Source organism: Triticum dicoccoides, chromosome 5B, assembly GCF_002162155.2.
Source record: "Triticum dicoccoides isolate Atlit2015 ecotype Zavitan chromosome 5B, WEW_v2.0, whole genome shotgun sequence".
NCBI classification, from domain to species: domain Eukaryota; kingdom Viridiplantae; phylum Streptophyta; class Magnoliopsida; order Poales; family Poaceae; genus Triticum; species Triticum dicoccoides.
Genome location: NC_041389.1, coordinates 416,820,180 through 416,832,640, shown reverse-complemented (window position 1 = coordinate 416,832,640; position 12,461 = coordinate 416,820,180). Strand labels below are relative to the sequence as shown.

Here is a 12,461-nt window from a genome sequence, read left to right as displayed (position 1 = left end):
CTTCAACACAAGCATTCTTTAAATTCATAATCACCCAACTAGCATAACTTTAATATTACTACCTCCATATCTCAAAATAATTATCAAGTATCAAGTTGATCATAGCATCCAATTCACTTCCTATGATAGTTTTAATTATACCCAACTTGGATGCTCATCATTCTAGGACCAACTTTATGACAATAGCAAATACCATGCTGTTCTAAAAGACTCTCAAAATAATATAAGTGAAGCATGAGAGACTAGAAATTTCTTCAAAATTAAGACACCACCATCGTGCTCTAAAAGATATAAGTGAAGCACTAGAGCAAAAACTATCAAGCTCAAAAGATATAACCCGCGGGGGGGGGGGGCAGCCTATAAGACCCCCCGGTGCTCTTCCATGCAGAGGGTCGATTCCATTAGCCACACACACACACACACACACACACACACACACACACACACACATACACACACACTTACATCCACCACACGAAGAGGGAACATCCTATGCACTGGCCTGCCGTCCTTCCTCCACAAAACAGCTCTAGGAGCAAGCTTGTACCATCTTCATATAAAACACACTCGGCAGGACTAGGGGTGTTATCTCTACGGAAAGACCCGAACCTGGGTACGTCTTGCGTCTCCCGCTCGCTCGTACCAACCTCGCCTCTGGAGCCCACCGGTTGCCTTTTGCCTATCCCTCTCTTTAGCCACCCCGTGGCATCTGTTGTGCGCCCACCACTACATGTAGTGCTTGGACGTACCGTTCGAGGGAACCACAAGGAGTTGTTCGAGGGATCCGGGAGATCGTTGTTCGCGGGACATCTGTTTGTTGGAGATCGGCCGAACGACTACACACATCACCAACTCTACTTCCGCTGCGTTGGATGCGCATCTAGTGGTAAACCCGATCTAGTGATCTATTTCCAGTAGCATGATCATGGGTGCGGGGTAGAAAATTTATTTGGTGCTAGCATAGCGTACCGTGTGTTCCAACAAAGGCTTCTATCATCATGCTTATGTGTTGGACTATTTGGAACAAGATGAATGCAAGGGTCTTCCGACACAAATCCGCCCCTATGACAATTCTTATGGAGGAGATTAAAAAAGAAGCAAGGCTTTGGATCACCGCGAGTGCTAAGCGTGTGGGTCAACTGATGTCGGGAGGGTAGTGGCCTTTTTTTTTATTTTCATTTGACGCCTTTGTGTCAGTTTGTAACCTTAACTCTATTTTTCCCTTAATTAATGGATGATGCAAAGCTTATGCCTCTATTTCGACAAAAAAAAAGATTGTGACTGAGCTGATACCCATACATTTTCAATTGTGTCGTCCTCCAGAGAGATTGAGTAGAGTACTACCAATAGTTCTCTTTTATCACACGATCAACAATAGTACCAATGGTCAGTGGCCAGGCTGAGCTGCAAATTGACAAGAAAGTATGCACAAAAACTGGATCATTGATCAAATTCAAGGAAGTGACTGACAAGTCAAATTTGAGAAAATAATTTTTTTTGTCTCAGGCGTGCGTGGTAGGAAGGATGACGAGGGTGGGGCATCCAATGGCCCATGCTGGAGTCATCGTGCTGCGGGGGAGGCGACGTGGTTGGATCGGTCGACCGACACCTAGAAGTGCCCTTAAAACATTGAGCTTATAATTTTTTTCATTGTTGCCTTCTTGAAAATTGGAGTTGCCGTGTGCTGATATAGTGTATGTGCCTGATAGCTTGGCACGTCTTAATGTGATATCACGCAGCTGTTGCAGCGAGAGTCTTATCTGTGATCTTTTGCGGTGAAGTTGAAGTAGCTTGCTCGAAGAGAAGTGACCACACACTTATGTGCAACGTGGCTGTGTTTCCACTAAGTAACTGGCACACCGTTCTTCTTAATTAGTGAGATGGAGCAAAGTTTTGCGTCTGTTGGAAACAATTAAAAATAAACGGAAACTGAGTTGCTTATGACAATGATCGATAAAACCCCCACTCACAGAGGATATGGCCATCTCTTTATTTCATATAGGTAATCACAGCAGCAACTCCATAAACCAACACGCATAATTTATATCTTCAGGGTGTCGATGAATCTCTTCCCTTAACGGAAATGTTCAAAGAGCCCAGCCATGAAATCCTTTGTCATCATTTTCCTATATCTTGGAGGTCGCTCGTCATCCAGCAAACTGGGCGCTGGCTCCAGCACTGTTTCTTCATCCACGGCATAGAACATGGCAAGCAAAAGCCTCTCCTTCTCGGTGTTCGTCACCACTCTGTGAACCGGGCTCCTAAAGATTCCGTTGTTCATTATCTGCGCCAAAATTTCACAAAAGAGTCAATGAAACATTGGGATTCAGGAAATAGGATATAACACTGATCATTATAGACCATTCAAGAGAGGAAGTGCGTATCTAGCTTGTATGTGTAGGTACCAACCTCCAGGCAGTCTCCCAAGTTGATCACCAGTGTGTGAGGCTTGGCTGGAACATTGTACCATTTAACATCTCTCTGAACTTGCAAGCCACCAACATCGTTTTTTTAGCCGAAACAAATGTTCTACGGTAAATTTTCATTAATTAAAAAGTACCATTACAAGGAAAGTACAAATCAACCAATACCAGTTCTAGGAAAACCCATAATTAAGTTACAAGTACTGTTGTATCCAGAGTCTGATCTTTCCTGACTTTGATGATTTAGCTCTGAGTTCTAAAGCTTGTAGTCCTTCTTTCAAGTAATGCTTCCAAGTCTCCACCGATGGGGCGGCTCTCCTAAATATTTTGTCATTTCTACTCATCCAGATGACCCAGCATCCTTGAATAATGATGTCCATAGCAATGTTTGATTGAAGGTGCCTCATGGCAAGATGAATCTCATCATATACCGATATTCCTCTGGACTTGGTTGGAATAATGGAGTGCCAACATGTTAAAGCAAATTGACAGTCCCAAAACAGGTGAACAGTTGTTTCCTCTGTGGCATCTGTACATAGGGCACAATTATAGTCATCTAGATGCAAGGATCTCCTATGGAGGAAGTTTCTGGTACTCAGATGATCCCACAGCAACAGCCAGAAAAAGATTTTATATCGTAGCCTGCATGATGACTTCCACAAAGTTCTGAAAATGACATGTACGATGTTCTCCCCTCTAATAGCTTTGTACATTTTCATGGCTGAGTAATTGGGTGATGCCCATGCGTATGACCATTTATCATTTTGGGTAGCAGAAGCTTGCTCAGTCAGTATCGTTTGCAATGATGTGAATTTCTCAAAAGCTAGTTGTGAAAGTGGCATGTGAAAGAGTTGGCTGGTGTATGTATGCTGAAGGGCATTATTCAAGGAGATAGTCTGATTGATAGCATATGAATGGAGTTCTGGGAATTTATTGAAGAGTGAAACATCTTGCCATCGATCTGTCCACAGGATCACTGAATCTCCAATACCTGCTTTACAGATTGCATGCTGCTTAAACAGTGGGAGTAGTTTCAGTACATCTCTCCACCAGAAAGATCCAACTTTCTGCTCCCCTGGTAGCCTATTCTGATAATGTTTCTACCATATGATATGTACCCAAGGTGTGTCCGCTTTGTTAAAGAACTTATGCAAAAAATTCAGGAGCAGAGCCTTGTTATGTATGTGGAGATCTAGAACCCCAAGTCCACCCTGGTTTTTTGGTCTGTTAACTTTATCCCAGGCAATGAGCACAGTGCTTCTATCCAAGGTACCATATTTTCTCCAAAAGCAATTCATGAGATAGGTGTTGATTTGTTTGACAACAGTTTTGGGTATCATCAGAGTGCTCATGAAAAAATTGGGCATACTTGTGAAGATGGATTTAATGAGGGTGACTTTGTCCCCAGTGGACAGCATGGTAGAACAGCTAAGTAGCCTTGTCTCAATCCTTTGGAGCAGTGGAACAAAATCCTCAACTTTAGGCATAGATAGACACAGTGGGAGCCCCAGATAATTGAGTGGTAGAGTACCAATCTTGCATCCTAAAATGCTAGAAAGTTCAATCATCTTCTCAGGAGGAGTGTTAAAAGAGATCATTGTAGACTTTGCGTAGTTCACTTTGAGTCCTGTGTAATGAGCATAATGTGACAGGAGATTTTTGATATGCTGCACCTGTCTATGATCAGCGTTCGCCACTAAAATAGTATCATCTGCATACTGAATGATAGGATAATCAGGGCAACTAGTATGTATGAGTGAAGCCACCAACATCGTCGTCGACAAAAAGGATAGTAAGAAGATTTCCATCAGAGTGAGGCCTGAGGCCCAAAACTAGGTCAGGCCTCGGACATGGAGGGTAGTAGTACAGTCTGGCAAAACCAGAAGCCTTGTTTGATATCTGGTTGACGAAGTAATCCTTATCAATCTCCAAGAGCTTGGCTATTGATCGCAAGACAATGTCTCTTAGTTTCTTGGATTTCGATGCGTACTCATTTAGCACATCCCTGTAGAAAGATTCTATAATAGTTTAGTCAAATCAAAGATTTTGGTCTCTTTATTAAGTTTCTATCTATGAATTGTCTCTGAATATCTTTTTATCTTCTTTTTGAAAAGAGGGTAATCACCCCCAGACTTTGAATCTCTTATAAAGAAAGTAATTAATCAATAAATTCACAAAACAACATCGAGAAAACTACGTCATTAAGAGAAGTTCTCAAAAGTCTGCATTCACAAAGGAAAATTGTATCAAAATTAGTTAACTTTCAGCCTTACTTAATTATAGGAAATGATATGGTAATACGGGCTCACTAGCAAGAGAGACGCGCAATGCTACGAGACAATTGACTACCCAGAGTGCAGTTTACATTGATACTTTTCTGGAATTCTCACTCTGCCTTCCTTTACAACTAAGCTAATACGGTATTAGAAATGTGAAAAACATCACTCAAGGTAAGGGAGTAGGGAACCTGAAAGATTCCGGGTGACTGGGCCACTTAGCGAAATTCCTCTCATCTTCCGGCTCCACTCTCAGATGCAACCGGTCGTTCCAGTTCAGGCCATGATCCTCGGAAACCACTCTATCACTGACATACCCTTCCACCTGGTAATGCTTGCCGTTGTCGTCCACCAGGTTGCTGCATTTCTGCTTCTCTTCAGACGGTTGACGGAAGAACTCCCTTGACGCGGTCATCATTGCATCCATGAGAGAATCCTCGATCCCATGATTGGTGGCCTGGACAAGTTAAACAGTTTCAGTAAGAGTCCAATAACTTTATAAGCTAGTACTCCCTCTGTTACAAATATAAGATGTTTTGGATATTTCAATATGGACTACACTCGACCTGAAATGGGTGAACAACCACACTAAAACATAAACATGCCTTTATGTATCCAATTCACAAAAAGGTTAGAACATCTTATACTTGTGAACGGAGGGAAGAGTAATTAAGGTGCACACATGCATAGATGCTCGCTCACCAGGAAGAAGCCCCAGGTCTGTAGAGCCGTCCGGAGCTTGTCAGCCTCGTCGGCGTCCATGAGCCGGCTAAGGTCAATGAGAGGGATGGGCTCCGGCATTTCATCGGTAGCCACCAGGTCGCCATGACGGTCTTGCTCGTGCACTAAGTACCGGCTCGGCGGCTCCTCGACGCCGGCCGAAGCTAGGTCTTGCACCATCGGCGTCTCGTCGGACTTTGTGGTGAACGTTTGGGTGAAAACATATTGTGCGTCCGGTAGAACCACTGACAGTGTTGTTCCCGCAAATCGAGACGTGCTTGTCGTGGAACAACTATGCGTGTGCTTTGTTTAAAAGCGTGCCATCGCTAGCTTCGCAAATTACTGTGCCCGTGCTTCACTATGGAACAATGAAACACACACAACCACGATACGGAACCGTGTCCGTAGGTAGTTCACATCCGTGCTTTTAAATACAAGGAAATAATATTTTAAATACAGCGTATCTGACACACAGGCTATTCCGATCCTCACAGAGTAAACGCCCGTGGTTGCTCGTGAGACAAAGGTTCAGCTCCATGGGCTAAACATCGACCATGCCTTTTGAACGCTTCAAAAACGGCGTCTCTCGAATCTGCCTCTCATTGCCTCGCAATAAACGCATGACGGTGACTCTGCCTAATACTAAAGTGTGCCTCCATGGGCTTCTCGTCCATGCCTCTCCGTCTGAACGAGTCGACTGAATCATTCGGAACACAAACACAACCGAACATGACTCTATATAATACCACACGATGCCTTTGTGGATTTGATGCATGTGCTTGTGAACCTAATGACTGAAACACAGAGAGTCGCAAACATACATAACCGTGGCTGCAGAGAGTGCTAGCCTGTGCTTTTAAAAAACGTGCGACAGTGGTGACATCTGCAATTATGTCCTTGCACTGTGCCTCATCCTTGTTTTTTCTTTGAGATCTTCTCCTCCTCCTCTGTTAAGCTGTTGTGTTTTTGTTACATGTGTAGTGAAGACCTAACCTAAGTGTCTATCTCGTGTTCGGTTTGTGCAGTAAACGTTCGAACGTGACTCTGCGTAATACTGAAGTATGCCTCCATGGGCTTCTCGTCCGTGCCTCTCCGTCTAAAGAGTCGACGGAATCATCCGGAAAACAGACACAGGCAAACATGACTCTATATAATACTACACGATGCCTTTGTGGATTTGACGGCGGTGTCTACGACCCTTATCACTGAAATACAGAAAGTCACAAATGCACATAAACGTGGCTGCAGAGACTTCAAGCCCGTGCAGCTAACGAAATGTACGGTTTGCGCAATAAACGCATGAACGTGATTCTGCCTAATATTAAAGTATGCCTTCATTGTCTTCTTGTCGTGCCTCTTCCAGATCCACCTCACTGAACAATGGTCATAAGCGACGCCACGGCAGCAATGGAGGTGGAGATGGATGCGTTGCTCGCAGTACCAAAAGGTCCAGAGTGGCTCGATGCCGTTAATTTATGATCAAAGTTGAAGCATGGGAATAAAAAACACTATATTTTGGAACGAAGTTTGCTACAGCTACGGGCAGTTTCTATCGAGATGAGTTGGAAACCTAGGATTCATCACGATTTGGGTCCCACGGCTAGTTTTATGGTGAGAAAATCAATGAGATTAGGCCATGCAATCCTGTAACTTGCCTCCGTAGTGGGATTCCCGTAAGTCTAGCATTTTTTGAGAACGGAGGGAGTAGTAGAGATGAGCGTTGCGCTGGAATCAGTTTCACTATAAAACAAAGAGATTTTTACATCTGTGCCCCTGGTTCCTTAGTTGTATCATTCATCCCCATGCTCTTGACTTTTGCTCAATTCCCCCACTCCCTTGGTTGAAACTCTCACAAATGGGCAAACTGAACGTTGTTGTCGGGTCAATGGCTTGACCGTTAACTCTGACTAGTGGGGCCGCGTAGGCGTGCATGTAACTGACCGCGGTCATGGGGTAGCACGTGTCCATGGAACATGCCAGAAATGTCCCATCGTATAAGAGGGGGAACCACCTCGTCCCTACCATTTCCCTCCAAATCCCCTCCGTGCCGCATTGTCTACCTCTCCTGTACCGCGTCGTCTCGCTCTCCTCCACCACACTGTCTCGCTCTCCCCCACTGCATCCTCTTCCTCGCCTTCATCGCCTCCCTCATACCGATGGCGGACACTCCTGGTGACGCTAGCGCAGCGGTCGGAGATTTACAGGGAGCGATGACCACGACAGATGCAGTGCAGGACGTTGGCGGCGTCCATGGTGGTGCGGGGTAACTCGCTACCGTTGTCACGGCTATGGATGTGGAGAAGGAGGTGGCGGGCTCCGCCAGGCCACTACCGGAGCTGAAGGTGACGGCATCGAGTGGCGCAGTCCATCTAGATGCGTTGCCTGCGAGGAGAAGGTGGTACATGAGGTACTTCCATTTTCTTGTACCCTAGTTGCAATATTTAGATGAGTTGTAGAGTTAGTTTCATTGGTTGGATTGTGATTGGAAGGGTAGTACAGATGGTTAGAGTAGTTGGTTAGAGGGATGGGGTTTTCTGTATGGGGGGATGGGAATTTTTTGTACGGGAGTTTTTCGGATTACATTCGTTGCAAAAATGCTAGACAGATCTTAATGAGAGATAGAGATCTCTATGCCTAAATGCTACACGTGATTATTAGATTCGTTTCTGAATGCTACACAGATTGGGGTTTTGAATGCTACAGACATGTATGCTTAGATTTGCTTTTGAATGCTACACAGATTGGTTTTTTGAATGTCATATGCCCAAATAGAATGCATTAATTTTGATGTACCTACCAATTGATTATGAACTTACTTGATTCATCAGTATATAAATTTGTCCATAATATGTAGTTATGTTAGCTTTGTTGTTCAATGTGTGTGCATCGCAATGGAAAATGCAAATAGGATCATAGTATGGATAATATGATCAATGTGTCATGTGTGCATATCTAAATTATCAGTTGGCTTCTGTATTTACTAGTAATGAATGTAATTATATATTCAGGAGGATGATTCAGTGGGGAATAAGAGGAAGTTGGGCCTTACTGTGTTCGACCCGTATGATCCAGAGTATAGTGACGACGAAGAATATGATGTAAGCCTACTTGAAATTTAGATTGTTCATTTAGTTCCTTTGACATGGTGTATATGAATCTATAATGTATTAATGTAATTCATTCATGTGTGCAATAAGATTTTGGAGAAGATGTGTACAATGCTAATGTCGCATCCTTCACAGCGAAGGAGGTGGAGAAGATCAAGGCCAAGGGAGTTGCTTCCTTCTACAACCGCAAGATCAAGAAGTGGCACTGCCCCTACTACACCACCAAGCCAAAGCCAAAGTATGGCCGCTTCGATCACTTTGTGTCTCATGCAGAGGATGTAGCGATTCGCGGGGAGGACTACAAGATCAGGTGGCAGCATGCTGCCCCCGCAAAGGCCCTGACTCTAGTGTGATGTGATGATGTTTTATATTTTACTTTTGGTAAAATGAATGTGGCTGTTTGGTAAACTTTGTGTCGTGGTATCTAAACTTTGTGTGTGATCTATGGTATTAATTTATTATGCTATCTATATTTGTCTGTTCTTAAATTTGCCTGTGGTGTATGGTATGTTATGTTTAGATGTTGTGAGCTATAAGTTTAGGTGCTGCAATGATCACACATACTGCTTCAGTGTTGCTTCACTGATCAGACATGCTGCAAAGAATAAGCAAAAAGAGCAAATAGCCCATCATTTGATCAAATGTTCCAATAACAGAGCAAAAAAACAACATTTGAATGAAGATAGTCCATCATTTGATCAAGTATTTCAATAACAGATCAAATATTCCAATAACAGATCAAATATTCTAATTTGAATTTGAGGCAAAATTTGAATTTGAACCAACACTTGAAGTCCATTGCATGTGGTGTGATGTTGCAAAGTTTGCTGAATTATTATAAACGTTAGGTAACCAATCTAATCTCTTTTGCGTGGTAAAACTTATAGTCATGAGAAATATGCTCCAAATGAGCTCCATTTGTAATCAAGTTTTTTGGACCTACTCCAAATGAGCCAAATATTTTTTATTAACATCTATTCAATCTATATAGTGTAGATTCGAAGTCTCACTATTTATTGAATTAATCTTCATATTTTTACATTTTGTTTTTGAAAAAATATGCTTTAATAGGAAACCACTAAAAACATGTTTAAGATATGAAAATGGAAAACTAAGTTCAGATCCTTCTTATTCACATTGAAATCAATCTTGGGTAAATTTTTTAATTTTTTTAATTTTTCAAAAACCTAAGGGAACCCTACCTCCTCTCCTTGAACTATGTGCAATGTTGTACGTGATAGCTCATATGTGTGAAGGTTTTTTCATGAAAATGTCCATAGACCAAGTTTATGATTTTTAGTTGGTAACATGTCACATAAGACAATATTAGGCACATGTTTTATATATTTTTATTTTTTTTTTAAATTAATGGTGCTCATTTGACCTCGATTGTGCCACCTAGGTTCTTTTTTTGAAAGTTTCCGTATACCAAGTTTGGTGTTTTTCCTTGTTAGTGTGTCTTATAAAACGACGAACGGCGAATGTTTCATATTTTTTCTATTTGTTTAAAATTAGTTATACTCAGTCAAAGCCTAGATAACCCCGTTGACTAGCTCAAAACCCCTCTAAATCCTGTGGGGTTTTGCCTAACCCTAGCTCTAAACATCAGCCATCCGATCATACACTAGCGCCAAGCGACAACCCTCAGATGTGGGCTTCTAGAAGGGCTGGTTGCGTGCGGACTCCGCGCCGTTGGATCAGATGGACGGCTCCGTATTGTTGGATCGTGGGGCGATCCTGAGATATTCTCCTATTGGTTGTGCTCGCCCACCATTGAGTCTGCAAAAAAACCGTAGTTATTGGGCACATGATGAAACCAAGCTCTGGTTGGGCCGTCGCATTGGCTCTGTTTTTTTTTTTTGCTTGACCCTTGTTTTGATTGCACCTACAGAGATTGAGTTCCTGATGCCGCGGTGGGTGTGCAAACGAGCTAGTTCACATTTGTCCCCATTACTGCCATGACGAAATAACACGTCGCACTACGGCTATTTAAGCCACACATCATCTTCTTCTTCGTCTCACATCCCTCATCTATCTCCCATCCTCTGCCATTTGCCCTTCTTGTTCTTCGACCCCAACTTCTTTGACCCCTTCTCCTTCTTCTTCACACCCCTCAGCCATGCAGTACACTGGACCAACCTACCGCTTCCCACCCACCGTGTCGGAGAGGCTCTATACTGCCGGCGTGTACGTTGAGCGTACACTACGTGTGTGGGCGATATCAAGGTGGAGGACCGCAAGGGGCTTCACCGAGTTCTTCCTCACGGACGGCTACTGCCACCTCCCACATGGATCTCCAAGGATGTTCTGCGTCGAGGAGGTCATCCAAAACAGGGTGGTGGTTGCTATCCATGCCCACTTCACCAACCCCTTCGATGCCTTCTACCTCCTCGGGCGCGTGTTTTGGTGTGGCTGCCAGTTCATCGCTTTCACCACCCACAACATCCTCACGGAGTACAACAACATCTTCCCCACCGCGTCGCACATGCACACTTTGCCGTACCCCACCGACAACACCCCGAAGGAGCAGTGAAGGGCACCCGGAGGAGCAAGGTGGAGAAGCCGGCGTCTAAGGTTTAGAACCCTCTATCTTTTTTCTTTTTTTTTGACTCTATGTTATGTTATTAAGTTGTAATTGAACTATATGATCATGCTCTGGGCTTGTTGGCCTATGTTATGTTATTAAGTTTTCCATCTATCCTATTATTAAGTTCTTGCTAGTTTGTACTTTTTTTAAATTATTGATTGTTTTTTGAGAGAGCTCGCTTTGTTCGTAAGCACCTAGTGCATGCATAGCTACAAAAGCCACCACCTCGTCGAGGAAGCCATAAAGAAATAAGATATGTAGCTACCTAGTACATGCAACCAAAAATAATAATAAATTATTGTTCAATTTATTTGTCATAGAAAAACAGGTGCAGATGCGAGTGGATCGAGGAGACAAGCATCGGCGCATGCAGGCAGCGATCGTCCTTGCGTCCGTGGCAGCTGGTGTGCACGAAAGCGGCTCGGTCGGCACGCATCAGCGCATGCAGGTAGGCTAGCTCCATGCATGCATAGCAGGCTAGCTGGATACGTCGTGCATGAATTGCAGGCTTCTGTCGTGGCGGCGCACACAGGCGTTTCATGCAACGGCCCAACAGTCCAACGAAACCATGACCCAACGGTCGAACAGTGCCACCATCCAAGGCCGCCCCACTTGTCTGGTCCAACGGGCAACACAGTCTAGCGCGGCCCCACTTGTCAGAGTTAACGGTCAAAGCACTGACCTGACGACATCCACCGTTTGTCACCATTTCTGAGGGTTTCGGACAAGAGAGTGGGGAAAAATGAGCAAACGTTAAGAACGTGGGGATGGATGAGTATGGCTAAGGAACTAGGGGCACACATGTAAAAATCCCTAAAACAAAACGCCCAGCTGCCACAAGCCCGCAACCCGCTGGTCACTCATAATTCATTTTCCCGCCTTAAAATGGAAACATGGATATCTACGCTTCCCCTTGCCCCTCCCCCCGACAATGGAAGGGCAGCTGTACACGTCCCATTTAGTCCTCCCCGGCATACTCTCCCCCTTCCACTCACCTCCCCTGCCCTCCCGCTAAGACCGCCATGGCCGCACGGTGAAGTTGCTCGTCTTGTCTTGGTCATGTGCATTCTGGTTTCTCCGGCAGGAGGCCGTTATCTCCCGTCACCACCATCGCTCGCCATCGGCGGATCTGCCGTCTCGCCTCCGGCCGGCGGCCATCCATCACCGCCACCACAAGCTGTGGCCGATGCCTCTACTGTGCCCCCGCATCCTACGTCCGGCACGACCAGCTCGCCTCTGCCGCAACCGACGAAGGACAAGATCAAGCGATTTGCCAAAAACAAGGCCGAAGAGATGAATGGAAAAGCAGCTGTAGTCGGGATCAATAACGAAGCTATGTTGGGGGCGG

The 12,461-nt window shown here is 44.4% G+C and overlaps 1 pseudogene; it reads right to left on the bottom strand.

Moving 5' to 3' along the window:
- Positions 1–2,041: 2,041 nt before the first annotated feature.
- On the bottom strand, positions 2,042–7,472 carry LOC119309631 (annotated as a pseudogene).
- Between the last annotated feature and the right edge of the window lie 4,989 nt (positions 7,473–12,461).